We start from the raw sequence: 22,195 nt of genomic DNA on the forward strand, positions 1-22,195 counted from the left end.
TTTTTTTTACTGTATTAAGAAAGAAATGTCATTTTAGTGTGGCAGAATGAACGCTCTATCCTTCTGAAAACAAATTCTTATTTCTCATTTGAAATAAATTTCAACATAATCTTCAGATGTTAACCCCTATTAACATTTATTGATTAACTATTATCCCTTAAGAGGAAAACAGCTAGAAGTGAGTACAGCTTAACAGCGTGAATATTTAGGATCTTTTCATCACTTTCCCTGGTATCGACAGCCAAGTAAATCTCCTCTTTAAGAAGTGCTGGCTGCATTTAAGGGATATCAGAGACGCCTGACTTCTGCCCCCCCACCGCCGCCCCCCACCCCCAAACAGGCATACAGCCAATGAATAGAACAGGTCGCACTGACTGCATGCCAACATAATTTTAATGAAATCCCAGGAGGAATGTAAACTGTCATGTGCAGCATTGCCCCTCCCACTATCTGCCTGTTTTTGAGCACGATCCAATTTCTGGGCCACAGTCTGTTTATTGGTTCCAGACATTCTATCAAACCATAATGTCTAATTCTTGAAATTTTTGAATTGTACAGAACTAGATAGATAAAAAAGGAACTGCAAAATTTTGATTTCATTTTCTTACCCAGTTTAATTTAATGTTCTTTATTTCCCGTGAAAAATGTAGGAATTTCTGTAGGTGTAGCAGAATTACACAATAAGGAAAGGTACTAAATTTAAAATATCTTCTGCTAACAGTGGCTTGCAGAATCGTATTCATACTTAACAATTAATGACAACTGTCTTTTTCAGTCCCACTCATAAGAGCTAATTAAATGTGTATCCCAATGTACGCTGGAATTATGCTGTTATTCAATAGCAGCAAAAGACCATTAAATTACATATTATTTTACTATCTCAAATAGAAATGTTTTCCCTGTATAAAATAAGTTGTCTGGCATCCTTTGCCATATTTGTTGAGAGACAGTCAAAGAAGATTAGGGATAGCTACAATTTTCAAAGCCAAAATTAAGATCTATCCACAACCTTGTAATGCAGTGAGAATATTCAGAACTCAGTGAAAGGAAATGGAATTCATTTGGCATGTGGACATTAGGGCATGTTTAAAATATCTCTCCCATATCAACTTTTCTAATCATGCAGAGAAAGGTACATAGAGTTGCTAATGTGCAACTGTCAATATGGTTCAGTACATTAAGAAAGAAACAAATGCACTTATGTAACATATTCATGACCTCGGGATATCCTAAAGTGCTTCACAGCCAACAACTTACTTTGGAAGTGTAGTCACTGTTATAATGTGGGGAAACATGGCAATCAAATTGCGCATAGCAAGGTCCCACAAGCAGCATGAGATAAACAACCAGATAGTCTGTTTTAGTGATTTGATGTAGGGATAAATGTTATCCAGGACACTGGGGGATCTTCCCTACTCTTCTTCAAATATTCCAGGGATCTCTTATGACCACCTGAGAGGATAGACCGAGTCATGATTTGATGTCTCATCCAAAACATGGCACCTCCGACAATGCAGCACTCCCTTCATACTGCATTGGAGTGCCAGCCGAGTTTATGTTCCAGAGCTCCACAGTGGAACTTGAACCCATAATCTTCTGCATCGGAGGCAAGAGTACTACCAATGAGCCAAGACTGACACCTTACCAGTAATATACCCTGGTATAATTTCAGTCCAGTTGATGTTGCAGCTGTCATACCAGCTGAAATTAGAATAAATAAAGAAACACTCGGCAGCAAAAAGCATACATTTGTTCCACAAAGATTATTTTTTACATTTGAGATTTTGAAATTTAAAAAGGATTGTTGTCAGCGTGCATGGTCTTTAATGAATAGCATTCCCTGTTACTAACTTGGATGCAATGAGTAGGAACCACATAGTCACTATTCCCTGGAAAGCTATTCTTACAAATAAGGCTGTAGTGAGCAAGAATGACCATGGGGATTTCAATATCCTGAAGATATAGTGGATAGATTAGGGGAAATCAGAGGGTGGGAAGAGCATACAAAGATGGTGATTGCTTCTTTACATAGGAGCACAATTTGTAAAGTCAACCCCAATATATAACATGGAGTACTAGGCCAGATGTTATATAAGGCTCCATATTTAGCAGGTTAGTAGAACTGATTAATAGCCTGAAAATGGTTGGACACTTGGGTTCTAGGATTCATTGTGTGCTTTGATTTGATATCATAATAAAGACTAAGGCAAAAAGTAACATTACAGAAAGGCAAGGCTTTGAGACACCACATACTTGAGCTGAAAGAAGAGATCTCGAGAGACAAAAAAAGCAAAAATTAAATGATGATGCCATACCAAAGGAATATATCAAGAGCAGTGAATTGAATAAATCATACTAACTTATCCAAGCAAAGATTTCCAGATGATTGGCTCAAAATCAACCACATCTCTTGACCTCTGCCAAAACATCATTCAAAAGAGGGAATATTTTGGAATCGGCATATAAGATGTGAAACAAAATATACAGCAGGCCAGTTCTTTTCTTTGTTCTTAAATTGAATTCTCAAAAGTGTACATTGCGTATATATTTTATGAAAGTGTACATTCACATATATCTTTTACAAAGCCGTTGTATATTTTTATTGCAGAGGAATGCATTGATTTATCAAAAAAGAAAAAAACATGCATTATATAGTGCCTTTCATATCCTTGGGACTTCACAAAGTGTTCATAGCTAACTGCTTACTGTGAAAGTGTAATGTAGGCAAATGCAGCAGCCAATTTGAGCAAGCAAGGTTCCACAAATAGCAGTGAGATATATAACCTGATAATCTGTTTTCATGGCATTAGTTGGGGGTGAATGTTGGCCAGGACATCAGGAGAACTCCCTTCTCTGTTCAAATACTGCTATGGCATTCTGTATGGATCTCCACCTGAACAGTCTTTCATCTCATCTGGAAAATGACTTCTTCGATAATATAGGCTTTCCCCAGTGAAGTGTCAGTCTAGATTATATGCTCAAGCCTGAGTATGGATTGGGAGCATTATGCATCAAATGGTTGATGCAGGTTGTTTGGTCTTGGTTTCTGGGGATTACTTAAACCTATGGACAGGGGTAAGGGAGGAAGGCCCTGCAAACTGATGGTCACCATTCATGGGTTTCTGTATCGGGCCACTTTGTGCTGAGTGAACCTCCAAGAAGGGGCCCCAGACAGATCAGTATTTCTCCAGTTCCAGGTGCAGGCCGAACATTTTCATTCTGATTCACAGGTGTTCCACGTCCTTCAGCAACATGTTTGTTATGGGGAGAGCTATACTTTACATGGCGGGGGGGGCGGCGGGCAAGGGAACAGCTTCTTGAAGCTAGTAATTAGAGCTGTGGTAACCTGATTATTGCAGAGGGAGTGTAGGGGGCTGACTCTCCTGCAGGCAGGCTGAACAAGCAGTGAGCTAATTATTAACAGCTTGCCAAAACTATCAGGCTGCAGCCATGGAAACATGTGTGGAAGTAATGTACACACTGTAAACACCTGAAGTTGCTCTTCACATTGTCTGCAACATGGTGATGAATAAGTGACTGCTTTTCAAATCACTATCTACATAGCTTCACTGTGTGACCCCCATCCTCGGCTCCCCAGTTTACTGAAGAGGAATATCAACTATCCTTGTAAATAAGTATGGCATAAAAGAGGGATATTAAACTGGGGACAGCACACACATTAAAAAATAGTGGTTCTGTTTAAATATCACAGTTTTATAGCTTAATTTTGGCCCGGTCAGTGCCGAAGGAACGGCGCTAGCCATTCACCTCGTTGACAGCTGTCCACAAAGTTTTCTCGGGCTTTTGACTAGTAACTTGCTCTAATCTGGTGTCTGATCCAGCATGGCGCCCTCTATAGGGGATCTGTGGCATCCGTGAGCAAATCAGATTGAAAAATCATCACTGAGACACGCAAAGGGGTGATTTTAACCCTACTCGCTCAGCAGAAGCTTGATGGCGATCGCAACATCTGCAATTTTAACCTGCTCTCTTGAGCAGGCAGCAAGGACACTTGCCTGGAGCCAGCAGGGTCCTTCTTTCCATATGCATGTCGTGGCTCGATGACATCATTGAGACTCGACTGTAATTTTAACTCAGGCCTGAATGAGGCATTTACCTGGAGTTTGAACTGGGAATCCAGGAAGGATAAAGCAGGAAATATATATTAGATTTAAATTATGTGCAGAAAGCAAATTAAACAGTGGGAAATACAGATGGGAGTAAGAGAAAGAGATAAAAGAGACAGACAGAGAATAAAAAAAAAATGATTTAGTAAAATCTCCTCCAACACTAATTACCTCTGAAGGAATGAGACTCTGCATTTGTAAAATTGAATTATCAGGGCCAAAGAGATTGGTAGTAATTAGTTTTTCTGGTGTCTTTAATAGGGAAATTAGAGGGGAAGTACCCCAAGATCATACCATTGCATTGATTTCAATGGCGAGTTATTGACGAGGACTGTTACAGCGCACCCTGTGGAGGAGTGGGGCATTTCTGATAGCAACTTCCGGATTTCTGCGTTTAACTGCGCATGTGTGGATGCCAGAAGTTGCTGTCTGATTTACTCCATTATTACTGGTGAGCGCTGTTAACCTCACCGTTATTCCTATTGCAAAATCCAGGCCTTTGTCTTTACAGTTTTCCAGCAATTTTCATAGGGTGACCTTGTTCTAATCCCTAAGATCTGGAAGCTGTATTTCTAATGCAATCTGTCCTTGCAACTTTTCTGTACCTGAGTGGTTGGGGCTGAAATTCAGGGTCTCGGAAAGACCCGTTACTGCCCGTTTGCAGCAGCCATGTAGCGGAATCCTGTGGCCGCCACTTTGTGGTCAACTGGCCACCGCGACCCAAATTCAGATCGGGGATTTTTCGGCCTGTCTCCACTTCTGCCCCACTGCTGCCGACCACCACAAGTGCATCATAAAAGCGATCCCTATCCAAATTCAGCAAAAGAAATCGACGCCCCACCACACGGTGTCCCCGACAGCTTTGTCTGTCGGTGCACCTTATCTCCTCACTCTTGGTCCTGGCGTTGCGGTGGAAGTTAAAGGGGAGGGCCGAATGCTGCGGCCGCCATATAATTTTTTTTACCAGCTGACTTCCATGTCGGCTGGACTATTTTGCCCCTGGGTTCGGCTGGGCCACCAACAGGTAGCCTGGCACCCCCTTTTGGGTGCCGGGCCATTGGCCAGACCGAAACCCTCCCTGGTGGCCCAGTAGCCAAAGTTAAAAAATACCCGATTCTCTCCCCTTTAACGGTGGGGAGAGAGCGTGGTGACTTAAATGCGCTGTGACATCACCACCGCTCCGCTGCTGAGTGACAGTGGCGGAGTCGCGATCCCGCCCCAACTTCCACTCATCCGCCTCACTTACGCCGCACTTCCGCCCTCTTCATGACCGACCTCCAGTCCAACGTAAAAAAAACTTCAAAGCCTGAAAATGGATCGGACGGCCGCCTCCACGCTCCCAGTGGTAAAAACAGGTAAGTAACCATGGGCTAGAACCTCCATTTTTGTGCTTATTGCCCAAAAATAGGCATTATTTCCGGTGTGGGCATTAAAAAAGGGTTTTCAGATCACCGACTTCTCGCCCATTCTCAAAACACCTAGTTTACATTTTTGAAAATGGGCGTTACCACGAGCGATATCAAATGAGGGTAAGCATTAAATTTTTTTGACCTGCCGTAAAGTGTGGCCATCCTTAACAATCGCATGGCAACGCTCGATTCCCGCGATTTAGGAGATCAAAGGTCATCATGTCATGCGCAGATGAGGAGTCAGAGAGAGAGGGAGCTCAGAGGGACTGGAAGCATGTATGGCTGTGGTGTGCACTTGTCCGGCTGTTGTGGGAGGAACAACGGAGATTCACCAGCAGCAAAAAGCCTACTAAGCACAAAGAACATAGTTGGCACTGAGTTTTTGTCCAACAAATAAGATATAACATGGAAGGGATGGAGGAGGCCTTGGAGCTGGTAGCCAGGAACACTGGTGGCAGAAGGCTCCCAGTGGTCCCGGAGCGCCACACTGCACCCCAAGGTGCCACACCCCCAGAGCCAGCAGCAACAACTTGCTTCTGGCTCGGAGCAAGTTCCCACCGTGGGACCGTCCTCTCCTGTATCCGTCCAAGCAGCGCTTCAGCCATCACCAGCCCTGCAAAATGAAGCATCGCCTGAGGAGCTCCTTGGCCAAGCAGCTTGGAGTCAGGAGGTGAAGGGGGAAGGGTTAGAGATGGGGAGGAGAAGCGGGGGGCGGGGGGGAGGAGGTGGGGGGAGTGGGGAAGGGTTGGTTTGTACAGAAATACTGATGATTTCAGACTAATGTTCGGTTTAAATGTTTTTTATTTAACTAAATCTTGTAGCACATTGGCTTAGATAGCTGGACCATTACACACTGGTGATTCCTTCACATCAAAGGGTATAATCACACTTAACTTCAATCAACTTAAACTTTAACTGTCACCATGGTGATGCCCACCATTGATGTATGACCTGCACACCCAGCAGTGTGTCAGCCTTGTAAATAACACCAACGTTCTTTCAGGCAAAGCGCTCATTGATGAACTCCTGATGTAAGGCTCTAACAGCTATCATGCCACCATGGGCCCTTTCATGCGGTTTATAGGGGGGGGCGGGGGCATGGCTTCAGCATCAGCCTGATTGTCTGGGCCGATGTCATTGTCCGCCTCCTCGTCCTCCTCTTCCTCTCTCTGGTGAGGTGGACTGTCAGACTCATCAGGCAATTCTTGTCCCCTCCTGATAGCCATGTTGTGTAGCATGGAGCACACCACCACAAATTGAGCTACCTGCTCAGGGTGGTATAGGAGCTCGCCTCCTGCGTGGTCCAGGCATCTGAAGCGCTGCTTCAGCACTGCAATGGTTTTCTCCATGATATTGCAAGTTGCTCTGTGGCTCTCGTATTGCTTCTTGGCTTCGGTGTGGATGTCACGCAAGGGTTCATCAGCCAGGTGGCGAAGCCATATCCTTTGTCCCCAAGCATCCAGCATTGACCTTGTGGCTCATTGTTAAATAAGTCAGATACAGTGCTCTCATGCAGGATTTGAGCATCATGGATGCTGCCCGGAAATTGAGCATTCAACTGCCAGTATAATTTGCTGGTGGTCGACAACCAGTTGGACATTCAGAGAGTGGAATCCCTTGCGGTTCCTGAAAACCTCAGTATTCTGAAAAGGTGCCCGCATCGCGATGTGCATACAGTCTATTGCTCCCTGCACTTTGGGGTGCCTCCCTGGTCATAGGAAAGTTGATCAAGCCCCTCCTGCGTGCGTACAGGGCTTCAGTGACCTGTCTAATGCAACGATATGTGGCAGCTGAGCAAGTCCACAAACGTCTCCAGCTGTAGCTTGAAAAGAACCCGAGGCGTAGAACAACAGTGCCGCGGTGACTTTGACCTCGACGGACAGTGCAGTACTGATGGTGCTGGCAGGCTGCAGATCTGCCCTTATCAGCTGGCATAACTCAGTGATAACCTCTTTGTGGAAGCGCAATCTCCGAAAGCAGGTTGTGTCAGGCAAGTTGACGTAAGTGTGCTTATCCTTGTACTTGCGGGGTGTGTAACATCTGGTCCTCCTCATCTGTCTGTCACATCTTACATTCGGCACATAATGCAGTGGAGCGTTCCTTCGGCGATGTCGAGTCTGTTGCATGTAATTGTTCATCACGAGAGGGTGAGAAAGGACAGGCTCCATTGCAGTAGCTCTCTGTTTTCCACCGATTGGTCACAAACAAGGAATGCCCCGATGATGATACCTCTTCAATGCCAATCACTCACAGTATGGTCAAGATATTTTCACAGATGTTCACATCAACTCCAATGATGTGCAGAGTACATCCGAACTCCGCCGAGGTTGAAGCACAGCAGCCTTTTAAAGGACGCGACATGTGATCTAGAACACGACGTCCATAACGCTGTGATTAGTTCCGGTGAGTTCCACTTTTTCTGGGTGGTTTTTTGGGCGAGCGATATTGTTGCCGATATGTGTGCGAGGTGGTGAAAGTGATGCAGGGCGATCTCATGGTCGCTAGTTTTGGTAAATATGCTCTTTACAACAAAAAAGTTGGTGGGTGTTAATATTGAATCTCGCCATTAAATCCATGCGGAAAGTAACGCTGAGCAATATTATGTATGTTGAATTCGCCCATTCTGCTGATTCCGCCCCAAAAAAGTGGGCTGGCGGTAATATTTTTCCCCAGCATTAAGCACATGGGGAAAGTAATGCTCGGTGATAAGTTACCGAAAAATGCCCACCAGTTTCCATTTTGTGCAAAAATGGGTGGTATATGGGCATTATACCTCATTTCAGCAGTAAAATGGGCATTAAGTGGGCATAAGCATGCAAAAAAAGCGGTCTAGCTCCATAGGTGCGCTAGCTTTCTGGCGTGCCTGAATTTCAGCCCTGATAACAATGACCTCGAATTGTAGTCATTTGCTTATTCGAATAAATGCAGTCTTGTGCTTTCTGATCACAATTACATTGGAATGGCTGATACAAAACTTAGGCAGACAGACTACAGTAACTAATATAGCTAATCATAATTAAATATAGATGTGAAGCACAAAACAAATACTAAACATACAGTATAAGCATAAATTGAAAAAAAAGGTCCATAATTGATCCTGCTTCTACAGAACTAAAATAGTCTTTTAGGCTCTTAGAAACAAAGCCCTGGTTACTGGGAAGCAAATTCAGTTGCTGTGGTATTAATGTAATACAGCATGAACCCTTTTCCTTGAGTAGGTTGGTAAAAGTGAATGTTGTCTCTACCCATGCAACAGAAACCATCAGAACTGTAGACCTGAGAAAGTCCCTAGCTTTGTACATTTAATTCCTTTGAAATCAGGTGTTCAAACCAAACAAACAACAACGCAGTAAACACAAATATCTAAATATATACAATTGTACATATTTGAATTATATTTTAATCTACATATTATCCAGCAGGAAATATGTTTTTGTTTGTGAAACTCCTACTCCTGTCATATATTTCCAGACAAATGAATTTTAGTTAAGGAAAAGAGATTCGCAATCAACAACAATAAGGTCTTTCAGAATACAGGAAACCTCTGCTATTTACATCGAATGCACACATCAGCAGTTTAAATCAGTGAACAAATCTTGCTTCAGGTTCAAAGTATTCCCTTTGACATATTGATCAGCAGCCACCTCCCATCTTCTGATTAAAAATTAAACAAGAAAATCCATAGAGTAACCATGCCCTTGAATTCCATCAGCAGCTTGCTAACCTTGGTTCAGTTAATATCACTGCCCAGAAGATCAAAGGATATCTGCAGGCAATTATGTTAATCTGACTTTCCATTCTTTGATTACGGTAATGCATGATCTAACTATTCGTCTAGGCCTGATTGAAAGTGTCCTTCCTTGCTTAGAGTATCTTAACTCCTACTCCCAGTACTGAGTAAACTCAGCAGCCCAAGGAATCACAAAGTTTGAAGAGAGATGTGGAACCAGGAGAATTTTTGCTTGTCTAAGAGTTGCTGATCAAGTTCACGCATAGTAATGGGCAGCATGAGAATCATCATCATCATAGGCGGTCCCTCGAAACGAGGATGACTTGCTTCCACGCCGAAAAACTGATGAGTTCACAGGTGTTTCAATTATATTCCGGATCCCGAACTACATGTTGAAGGGTGGCAGATGCCTGTGTGTGGACTTTTTTAACATGTGGTGGCTGTTGCACCCCAACCACCACATGGGCTTGACAGAGCTGGGTCTTGGTCTAGTGGCAAGGATTAACGCCTGGAGACCAGCTCTGCTGCACGGACCTAGTGCACTGAGAATAGGTAATCACTGAAAGATTTATCCACATTAATTTGTCTATTTTAAGGGTGCGTCCTCTCTTGGACAAAACTGATTCATGGCTATGTAAGAGCTGCATAGTATTACTGGAATACTCATCCCATCCAAAGTCCATTAGGGATAATATTGATACCTTGATATTTAAACCCGCCTATCCTCGAATTAAAAATTAAACACCACTTAAAAGGAAGGATGGCCTTAAGATCCTGTGGGATGGGTCCAAAGTCATTAGCTCCATATTACAATAGTTGGTCTTACAGGCCAGCAACTTGATGTATTTCCTGATCTCTGCAAATATAATAGGGAGAAACAAAAAGCACTTGGCCAATATGTGACAAAACATAATTTGCAAATTGGATTGATTGCCACCACCCCTCCCCCATGACATAATCTTTAAAAAAGATCTAGTGGTGTTTTCCCAATTCAGGCCAAATAGTAGTTGGGACAATGGTTTCCTCCCTCTGATCTTCATAAAACCCAACAAATACAGAGACACATTGTAGGACACCACAAGGACAATGGGTGCAAGTACATCCAATGAAGGAAGGAGTGGTCAGAGCATATGCTATTAAGCAACCCCTTCAGAACTGGTCACTTATCCATCAAATGTTTTTTTCAGAATCTATGGTCAAGTCTAAGGCAGGATCAGGGTTCTCTGTTAGATAGTAAATCAAATTGGAATATTATACATTATTATTTTAATACAAATAAGAAAACAAAAAGCTTCAAATGTTGGAAATCTGAAACAAAACAGACAATGCTGGAAATATACAGCAGGTCTGATAACATTGGAACAGTTTTCAGCTGTGGTAAAGCGTTACCTTGTTTTTTCTCTTTACGAATATTGACTTATCATTTGTACATTTCCAACATTTTTGTTTTTATTATCATTTAGATGCTTTACACAGATAATTCTGGTATATTCTTGATGTTTTGATATTAATTTATTAAAGTAAAGAGTGTTTTTGAAGCACTTAGTTTGTATGATATGTTTAAAATGGAGGTAGAACCAGTGTGCCAAGTAGCTGTGAATGATTTGTGCTTATCACTTCCTTCTAGTAGGAAATGTCAGTTTAAGTATCAGTTGCTTAAAAAAATCCACAGGAAATTTTATCTGATCCTAGAATATTACCACATTGCATCTCCTAACGGCCAATTCAATCTCCTCTGAATGAATAATAATGTTCAGTGGGGTATTAACGTTTAAAGAGGCTTTAAATAATTCCAAAAATGTTACAACTGATGTACTACCTGTAGTTCAGAGTGGTACATGCAATATAAAAAAAAGCATAACATAAATTTATATAAAAAGCAGGAGGAAGGTCTCCCAAATTTAAGAATACCAATTTGAGATTTCCTCTCAAATGTAAACCCACAAGGCACCAGCTGAGTAATTGGAGCAGGCCGGGGAGCGGAAGGAGCAGCGTGGCAGCGTACCACTCCAGGGAGCAGCACGTGCTGGAGCAGGAGAGCAACGGCAGTGAAAAGGGACTTCACCAAGTTCCAGGTTAGTGATTGGCGCGTGGGCAGGTACAGCAGGAGCGGCAAGATCGGGGTGAAGGAGCGGCGAGAGACTGTAGAGGGACGTGACCGGGGCCCAGGAGAGGTGCGAGTTCGGGGCCCAGAAGAGGCGAGGGACCAGGAGCAGCAGGGGCCAGCCCACACTGCGATATGTGTGCGCATGAGGTCCGTGCAGTAGAGCTGGTCTCCAGTCGTCTTGGTTAATCCTTGCTACTGGATGAAGACCTTGCTCTGTCGAGCCCGTGTGGTGGCTGGTGTGCAACGGTCACCACATGTTAAAAAAGTCCAAGCACAGGCATCTTCCACCCTTCAAGATTTGGTTCGGACCTGGAATTTTAGGTCTATCATTGAAACGCCTGTGAACTTTTTGACGTGGAAGCAAGTCATTCTCGATTCGAAGGACTGCCTATGATGATGATGTATAGAATATGAGGGGATTGATTGTGATATCAATCCTGAGGGAACGGGAGGAATTTTACCACCAATGAGTGAGTGGGTTTGGGAGCAGACGGATGGTTAATGTGCTGAATTGGCAGCCCATCGGAATCCCGGCTCCAATCCACCAACTGCATTTAACTGCAGTGTATTCAGCTATGTGCGAAACCCCCATGGGAAAGGCGGCTTGCAATTAGGAGATGTTAAGAGGTAATTAGAAGCCGCTTTAACTGCAGATTTGATCTTTAGCTCTAAGTGCACATGTTTCCTGGGCTTCCTGGAACTCACCAGTGAAAGCAAGGCAGGAGAACAGTGCAAATTTAGGGGCTGATCAAATGGCAGGTAGACAATCCTATAAGTACTCAAACTTCACAACTGCTTCCTTGCCTAAATGAAAGGCCTTTGCTCACAGAACTTATTCCGACAGTGTGCTGTCACTACTTTGCAGGTGATTTACATTACTTTGGAAGTCATTGATGCAGCTTTACCTTGGACCTCAGATGAGGACCAAGATGAGTAGCAGCAGCAACAGCCTTCACCTCACCAATCTGCTGCTCCACAGGAGAGAGGGAATGAGCACAGAGGTGCAGCTCGCAGGAGGTGATATCCCCAACACAGGGTATACAGGCAGCTTCCTGCACATGTCAGAACACCAGTGCCTCAGGAGGCTCAGGGCATTGTGTCAGGTGGTCGCAGCCATTTGCAGCTTTCTGGAAGAAGACCTCCTGCCAAGTGGACCTGGTGGCCATTCTTTGCCAGTGGCTGTAAAAGTCACCATCGCCCTCAATTTATCTCAATCTGCTGCTCACAAATGCATCACTGAGGTGACCGATGCCATGTTTGCCAGGGCTGGCAATTATGTGCACTTTGCAACCAATGAGGCCAGTCAAAATGAGCAGGCGCTTGGCTTTGCAGCTCTGACTGTCTTCCCACAGGTACAGGGCATCACCAATTGCACACATGTGGCAATCAAGGCACCCTCAGATCACCCTGTAGTCTTCATCAACCACAAGGGAATCGACCATTAATGTTCAGCTCATATACAACCACAAAAAGATCATCATACAGCTGTGTGCAGGATTCCCAGGCTACTTTCATTCTGCGCAAATCCACCCACCCTGAGCTCTTCAGACCTTGAAACAGAGTTAATGGCTGGCTCCTTGGAGACAAGGGCAGATGACACCCGTCAGGAACTCAAACAATGAGACCCAGGCGAGATACAATTAAAGCCTCATGACCACAAGAACTGTAATTGAGCAAGCAATCGGAATGCTGAAGATGTGCTTTAGGTGCCTGGACATATAGGAATGGGTGCATCTGAGAAGTGATGCGCTGGAGTTGGCTTGGGAAGTGAATCTCCCTGCGGTCCCTCACAAAATGCAGTATCAGCCCTACGGAGGTGTCATGTTTGTAACCTTCACATAACTGTAACCTTTATGTAACAACACTGTACACTGTATACACCTGAGAAATGCACACCTTGACCACAGTGGGTGAACTTGTGGGAGACACTCCTCACCTGGTTATCCAGGCATATAAAGGGAGGTCCCATGCAGGGTCAGGACTTCTTGGTCCTGTGAATAAAGGTACAGGTCACAGAGTGACCTTGTCTCCAGTATGTGCCTTGTGTTGATTTGCTGTAGTGTATAAGGACACAACATTTGATGACGAGAAACGGGAATCAACGACTCAAGAGAATGGCCACTGGTAGCACGGAGGAACGGTACTGTGTTGGTGAGGACTAGGACATTTTCGTTGAGAGGCTCCAGCAGAGTTTAGTCACGAAGGACTGGCTGGAAGTGGCAGTGGCTGACAAGCAGAGGGCGCATCTCATGACCAGCTGTGGATCCAAGACGTAAGCGCTGATGAAAGACCTGCTCGCACCCAAGAAGCCGGCGGATAAGACCTTCGAGGAGCTCAGCAAACTGATCAGTGAGCACCTCAAACCGGCGAGTAGTATACACATGGCCCGACACCGATTCTATACACATCGACGTCGGGAAGGGCAGAGCATACCAGACTTCGTTGCGGACCTTTGGCGCTTGGCCAGCCTCTGTAAGTTCACAGATGCCTGCAGGGAGCAGATGTTATGAGATTTCTTCTTTGAGGGCATTCCACATTCCGGGATTTTAAGGAAGCTAATTGAGACCAAGGACTTGACCTTGGAAGCAGCGGCGTTGATGGCTCAAACCTTCATGGCGGGGGAGGAGGAAACCAAGATCATATACGCGTGCAACTCTGCTCCTAATATGGCGATGGAGCAGGGAGTTAACATGGTAAGCACGACTCAGAACCCCGCAGGCAGGCAAGGGCAATTCGACACCAACCAGGTAGTAACAGACTCTAGGGTGGGTCCTCAACAGAGACAATGGCAGGTTGAATGGACATTTACACCATCACAAGGGACAATACGTCCCGGGATGGGACCATTGATACCCACAAACAGAGTGCTCAAGAGTAATCAAAGAGACAATCAGAGAGGAATGCCTGGTAACAGCTCTTTTGTTCACAACAATCTCAGCTCATGCTGGAGGTGCGGGGGCAAACATGTTGTGAAGACCTGCCGGTTTCAACAATTCCTCTGCAGAAATTGTAACATGAGTGGAAATTTAGCCAGGATGTGCAGGAAGCCCGCAGCGAGGCTGGTTTATGAAGTGGATGAACCACAAGAGGGGTCTGCAAGGCAGGGGTATGCCTAGGACACAGCAATGGACACTGAAGTTCAGCGGGTTCAGCTGGCAAACATCCACAGCTCATACACAGGAACGCCACCTATGATGACGAGAGTACTGTTAAACGGCATCCCGGTACGCATGGAGCTGGACACAGGAGCCAGCCAGTCACTTATGAGTGTCCAACAATTCGAAAAACTGTGGCCACTCAGAGCTAGCAGACCCAAACTTGAACGCATTGACACGCAATTACGGACGTACACCAAAGAGATCATCCCAGCGCTAGGCAGTGCAATGTTGGTGGTCAAACATAATGGATCTCAGATCCGGCTGCCACTCTAGATTGTCCCGGGAAATATCCCCGCGCTTTTGGGGAGGAGCTGGCTAGCCGAGATTAACTGGAAATGGGGGGATGTGCACGCCATTTCATCTGTGGAGCGAAGTTCATGCTCACAGGTCCGACTAAAGTTCGAGTCATTATTTCAACCTGGCGTTGGGACTTTCAAAGGCACCAAAGTAAGGATACGCATCACCCCGGATGTCACACCAATGCACCACAAAGCCAGAGCTATGCCGTATGTGATGCGGGAGAAAATTGAGAATGAGTTGGACAGGTTGCTAAGAGAGGGCATAATTTCGTCCGTTGAATTCAGCAACTGGGCAAGCCCCATTGTTCCTGTCCTAAAAACGGATGGCTCGGTCAGGATCTGTGGCGACTACAAGGCCACCATCAACCGAGTGTCCCTTCAGGACCAATACCCGCTTCCGAGAGCGGGAGTTCTTTTTGCCACGCTGGCAGGCGGCAAGCTGTTCACCAAGTTGGACCTCACTTCGGCTTACATGACCCAGGAACTGCCCGAAGAATCCAAGCTACTGACCACCATCACACAAGGGGCTGTTTGTCTACAACAGGTGTCCATTTGGCATTCGTTCAGCAGCCGCTATCTTTCAGAGGAACATGGAAAGCTTGTTCAAATCCATCCCCGGAACAATCGTATTTCAGGACGACATCCTTATCATGGGTCGAGACACCGAGGAACATCTCCACAACCTGGAGGAGGTGCTACGCCGACTGGACTAGGTAGGCCTGCAACTAAAGAAGTCCAAGTGTGTGTTTTTTGCCCCAGAGGTCGAGTTTTTGGGCAGGAGGGTTGCCACAGACGGGATCCGGCCGACCGAATCCAAAACGGAGGCGATCCGTCGCGCGCCCAGGCCCGGAGTTGCGGTTATTTCTGGGACGATTGAACTATTTCGGGAATTTTCTGCCGAACTTAAGTACATTGTTGGAGCTTCAACTTTACTAGCAAGCCTATTATATGGCACTTTTTGGACTACGTCAACCACATTGCCCTCATCAACCCTCTCTGTTACCTCATCAAAAAACTCGATCATGTTGGTTAAACACGATTTGCTTTTAACAAATCTGTGCTGGTTTTCCTTAATTAATCCACACCTATCCAAGTGACTGTTAATTTTGTATCTGATTATTATTTCTAAAAGCTTCCCCACTACCGAGGTTAAACTGACTGTCCTGCAGTTGCTGCGTTTATCTTTACATCCTTTTTTCAACAAGGGTGCAACATTTGCAATTCTCCAGTCCTCAGGCACCATTCCCGTATCTAATGAGGATTGGAATATTAGGGCCTGTACCTCTGCAATTTCCTCCCTCAATTCCCTCAATATCCTAGGATGCATCCCATTCACTCCTGGTGATTTATCTACTTTAACTACAGCCAGCCTTTCTAATACTTCCTCTTTATCAATTTTTATTCGATCAAGTATCTCCACTTCTTCTTCATTGACTATGTCCAGCAGTATCCTCTTCCTTCGTGAAAACAGATGCAAAGTACTCGTTTAGAACCTCAGCCATACCCTCTGTTTTCATGCATAGGTCTCCAAATGAGAAGGAAAGACTGTGAGAGAAGGGATAACCATCCGTGGCTAACTAAGGAAATAAGGGATGGTATCAAATTGAAAACAAGGGCATACAATGTGGCCAAGATGAGTGGGAGGCCAGAGGATTGGGAAACTTTTAAAAGCCAGCAAAGAACAACTAAAAAAATTATAAATGGAGAGAAGCTAGATTATAAAAGTAAACTAGCACGGAATATAAAAATAGATAGTAAGAATTTCTACAGGTATATAAAAAGCAAAAGAGTGACTAAAGTAAATGTTTGTCCCCTAGAGGATAAGACTGGGAAATTAATAATGGAGAATAGGGAAATAGCAGAGATGTTAAACAAATATTTTGTATCGGTCTTCATGGTAGAAGACACTAAAAACATCCCAATAGTGGATAATGAAGGGGCTAAAAGGAAGGGAGGAACTTAATGCAATCACTATCACTAAAGAAATAGTACTCAGTAAAATAATGGGACTGAAGGCGGACTAGTCACCTCGACCTGATGGCTTACATCCTAGGGTCTTAAATGAAGTGGCTGCAGAGATAGTGGATGCATTGGTTGTAATCTACCAAAATTACCTGGATTCTGGGGCAGTCCCAGCGGATTGGAAAACCACAAATGTAATGCCCTTATTTAAAAAAGGAGGCAGACAAAAAGCAGGAAACTATAGACCAGTTAGCCTAACATCTGTCGTTGGGAAAATGCTGGAGTCCATTATTAAGCAAGCAGTCGCGGGACATTTGGAAAAGCATAATTCAATCAAGTAGAGTCAGTATGGTTTTATGAAAGGGAAATCATGTTTGACAAATTTGCTGGAGTTCTTTGAGGATGTAACGAGCAGCGTGGATAAGGGAGAAACCAGTGGATGAGGTGCATTTGGATTTCCAGAAGGCATTCGATAAGGTGCCACATAAAAGGTTACTGCACAAGATAAAAGTTCACGGGGTTGGGGGGTGATTTATGAGCATAGATAGAGAATTGGCGAACTAACAGAAAACAGAGAGTTGGAATAAATGGGTCATTTTGGCAAAAGTAACTAGTAGGGTGCTGCGGGGATCCGTGCTGGGGCCTCAAATATTTACAATCTATATTAATGACGTGGATTATTAAACTCTCTCTCCTGCGACAGTTGGAACTGGTGCTCTCCATTCTCTCTCCTGCGAAAGTTTTGACCTGGTGCTCTCCACTCTCTCATCCTGTGACAGTTTGAACTGTTGCTCTCCACTCTCTATCCTGTGACAGTTTGAACTGGTGCTCTCCACTCTCTCATCCTGTGACAGTTTGAACTGTTGCTCTCCACTCTCTCTCCAGTGACAGTTGGAACTGGTGCTCTCCACTCTCCCATCCTGTGACAGTTTGAACTGGTGCTCTCCACTCGCTCTCCTGCGACAGTTGGAACTGGTTCTCCCCACTCTCCCATCCTGCGACAGTTGGAACTGGTGCTCTCCACTCTTCCATCCTGTGACAGTTGGAACTGGTGCTCTCCACTCTCCCGTTGGTGTAGGAGGGAGGGCTTTAGTTTCCTGAACAATTGGGACCACTTCTGGGGTAGGTGGGACATGTACAAGTCGGACAGGTTACACCTCAACAGAGACAGGACCAATGTTCTCGTGGGTGGTTTTGATAGTACGGTTGGGAGGGCTTTAACCTAGCTTGGCAGGGGGATGGGAACACATGAGAGGGAGGATGGGAACACATGAGAGGGCTCTGAGCTAGTTAGGGTGGGTGAGAGCTCAGATGAACAGGACCCCAAGAAAGAATGCAAAAGGCAGGAGGCAACAGAGCAGAGTAGTACTGGGGTAAGTGTAAACCACAAGGTGATAGGAAGAGACAATATGTATCAATATAAAGGGGCTGCAGGATGGGTCAAAACTAAAAATCATGGTTTAAAAACTAGTATTAAAACACTTTATCTAAACGCACGCAGCATTCGAAACAAAGTAAATGAGTTGACGGCACAAATCATTACAAATGGGTATGATTTGGTGGTCATTACTGAAATGTGGTTGCAGGGTGGCCAAGACTGGGAATTAAACATACAGGGGTATCTGACAATTCGGAAAGATAGACAAGAGGGGAAGGGAGGTGTGGTAGCTCTGTTAATGAAGGATGATATCAGGGCAGTTGTGAGAGAGGATATTGGCTCTAATGAACAAAATGTTGAATCATTGTGGGTGGAGATTCGAGATAGTAAGGGGAAAAAGTCTCTGGTGGGCGTAGTTTATAGGCTCCCAAATAATAACTTCACGGTGGGGCAGACAATAATCAGGGGAATAATGGAGGATTGTGAAAAAGGAACGGCAGTAATCATGAGGGATTTTAACCTACATATCGATTGGTCAAATCAAATCGCACGGGGTAGCCTTGAGGAGAAATTCATAGAATGCATACGGGATTGTTTCTTAGAACAGTATGTTACAGAACCTACAAGGGAGCAAGCTATCTTAGATCTGGTCCTGTGTAATGAGATAGGAATAATAAACAATCTCCTCGTAAAAGATCCTCTCGGAATGAGTGATCACAGTATGGTTGAATTTGTAATACAGATTGAGGGTGAGGAAGTAATGTCTCAAACGAGCGTACTATGCTTAAACAAAGGGGACTACAGTGGGATGAGGGAAGAATTGGCTAACGTAGACTGGGAACACAGATTAAATGGTGGCAGAATTGAGGAACAGTGGAAGACTTTTAAGGAACTCTTTCATACTGCTCAACAAAAATATATTCCAGTGAAAAAGAAGGGCGGTAAGAGAAGGGATAACCAGCCGTGGATAACCAAGGAAATAAAGGAGAGTATCAAATTAAAAACCAATGCGTATAAGGTAGCCAAGGTTAGTGGGAAACTAGAAGATTGGGAAAATTTTAAATGGCAGCAAAGAATGACTAAGAAAGCAATAAAGAAAGGAAAGATAGATTACGAAAGTAAACTTGCGCAAAACATAAAAACAGATATATAAAACGGAAAAGAGTGACTAAAATAAATGTTGGTCCCTTAGAAGATGAGAAGGGGGATTTAATAATGTGAAATGTGGAAATGGCTGAGACCTTAAACAATTATTTTGCTTCGGTCTTCACAGTGGAAGACACAAAAACCATGCCAAAAAATTGCTGGTCACGGGAATATGGGAAGGGAGGACCTTGAGACAATCACTATCACTAGGGAGGTAGTGCTGGACAGGCTAATGGGACTCAAGGTAGACAAGTCCCCTGGTCCTCATGAAATGCATCCCAGGGTATTAAAAGAGATGGCGGAAGTTATAGCAGATGCATTCGTTATAATCTACCAAAATTCTCTGGACTCTGGGGAGGTACCAGCGGATTGGAAAGCAGCTAATGTAACGCCTCTGTTTAAAAAAGGAGGCAGACAAAAGGCAGGTAACTATAGGCCAGTTAGTTTAACATCTGTAGTGGGGAAAATGCTTGAAGCTATCATTAAGGAAAAAATAGCAGGACATCTAGATAGGAATAGTGCAATCAAGCAGACGCAACATGTATTCATGAAGGGGAAATCATGTGTAACTAATTTACTGAAATTCTTTGAGGAAAAATGATCATGGTGGATAGAGGTGTACCGATGGATGTGGTGTATTTAGATTTCCAAAAGGCATTCGATAAGGTGCCACACAAAAGGTTACTGCAGAAGATAAAGGTACGCGGAGTCAGAGGAATGTATTAGCATGGATAGAGAATTGGCTGGCTAACAGAAAGCAGAGAGTCGGGATAAATGGGTCCTTTTCCGGTTAGAAATCGATGGTTAGTGGTGTGCCACAGGGATCGGTGCTGGGACCACAACTGTTTACACTATACATAGATGACCTGGAAGAGGGGTCAGAGTGTAGTGGAACAAAATTTGCAGATGACATAAAGATTAGTGGGAAAGCGGGTTGTGTAGAGGACACAGAGAGGCTGCAGAGAGATTTAGATAGGTTAAGCGAATGGGCTAAGGTTTGGCAGATGGAATACAATGTTGGAAAATGTGAGGTCATTCATCTTCGAAAAAAAAACAGTAAAAGGGAATATTATTTGAATGGGGAGAAATTACAACATGCTGCGGTGCAGAGGGACCTGGGGGTCCTTGTGCATGAAACTCTTTTGGAGCCTTGTGCATGAATCCCAAAAAGTTGTTTGCAGGTGCAGCAGGTAATCAGGAAGGCGAATGGAATGCTGGCCTTCATTGCGAGAGGAATGGAATACAAAAGCAGGGAGGTCCTGCTGCAACTGTATAGGGTATTGGTGAGGCCTCACCTGGAGTACTGTGTGCAGTTTTGGTCACCTTACTTAAGGAAGGATATACTAGCTATGGAGGGGGTACAGAGACGATTCACTCGGCTGATTCCGGAGATGAGGGGGTTACCTTATGATGATAGATTGAGTAGACTGGGTCTTTACTCGTTGGAATTCAGAAGGATGAGGGGTGATCTTATAGAAACATTTAAAATAATGAAAGGGATAGACAAGATAGAGGCAGAGAGGTTGTTTCCACTGGTCGGGGAGACTGGAACTAGGGGGCACACCCTCAAAATATGGGGGCGCCAATTTAAAACTGAGTTGAGAAGGAATTTCTTCTCCCAGAGTGTTGTGAATCTGTGGAATTCTCTACCCAACGAAGCAGTTGAGGCTAGCTCATTGAATGTATTCAAATCACAGATAGATAGATTTTTAACCAATAAGGGAATTAAGGGTTACGGGGAGCGGGCGGGTAAGTGGAGCTGAGTCCACGGCCAGATCAGCCATGATCTTGTTGAATGGCGGTGCAGGCTCGAGGGGCTAGATGGCCTACTCCTGTTCCTAATTCTTATGTTCTTATGTTCTTATGAAGGGATCAAGTGTAATGTAGCCAAGTTTGCTGATGATCCAAAATGGGTGGGAGAGCAAATTGTGAGGAGGACACTAAAAATCTGCAAAGGGATATAGACAGGCTAAGTGAGTGGGAAAAAATGTGGCAGGTAGAGTATAATGTGGGAAAATGTGAGGTTATCCATTTTGGCAGAAGAAATAGGAAAGCAAATTATAATTTAAATGGAGAAAACTTGCAAAGTGCTTCAGTACAGAGGGACCTGGTGGTCCTTGTGCATGAAACACAAAATGTGAGTATACAGATACAGCAAGTAATCAGGAAGGCAAATGGAATGTTGGCCTTTATTGCAAGGGGGATAGAGTATAAAAGCAGAGAAGTCCTGCTACAATTGTACAAGGTATTGTCGAGGCCACACCTAGAGTACTGCGTACAGTTTTGTCTCCGTATTTAAGAAAGGATATACTTGCTTTGCAGGCTGTTCAGAGAAGTTTCACTTGGTTGATTCCGGAGTTAAGGGGGTAGACATGAGGATAGGTTGAGTAGGTTGGGCCTATACTCATTGGAGTTCAGTAGAATGAGAAGTGATCGTATCGAAATATATAAGATAATGAGGGAGCTCGACAAGGTGAATGCAAAGAGGCTATTTCCACTCATAGGGGAAACTAGGGGACATAGTCTCAGAATAAGGTGCTGCCCATTTAAAACTGTAATGAGGAGAAATTTCTTCTCTCAGAGGGTTGTAAATCTGTGGAATTCTCTGCCCCAAAGAGCTGTGGAGGCTGGATCATTGAATATATTTAAGGCGGAGACAGACAGATTTTTGAGCGATTAGGGAATAAAGGGTTCTGGGGAGCAGGCAGGGAAGTGGAGCTGAGTCCATGATCAGATCAGCCATGATATTAAATGGCGGTGCAGGCTCAAGGGGCCAGGTGGCCTTCTCCAGTCCTTTTTTTTAATGTTTTTATGTTCTTTTTTGACCCTAATCGGCCCCACCCCTCCTCTAACTACCCTTTTGCTATTTATATGCCTAT

Source organism: Pristiophorus japonicus, chromosome 4 (genome assembly GCF_044704955.1).
Source record: "Pristiophorus japonicus isolate sPriJap1 chromosome 4, sPriJap1.hap1, whole genome shotgun sequence".
NCBI lineage: Eukaryota > Metazoa > Chordata > Chondrichthyes > Pristiophoridae > Pristiophorus > Pristiophorus japonicus.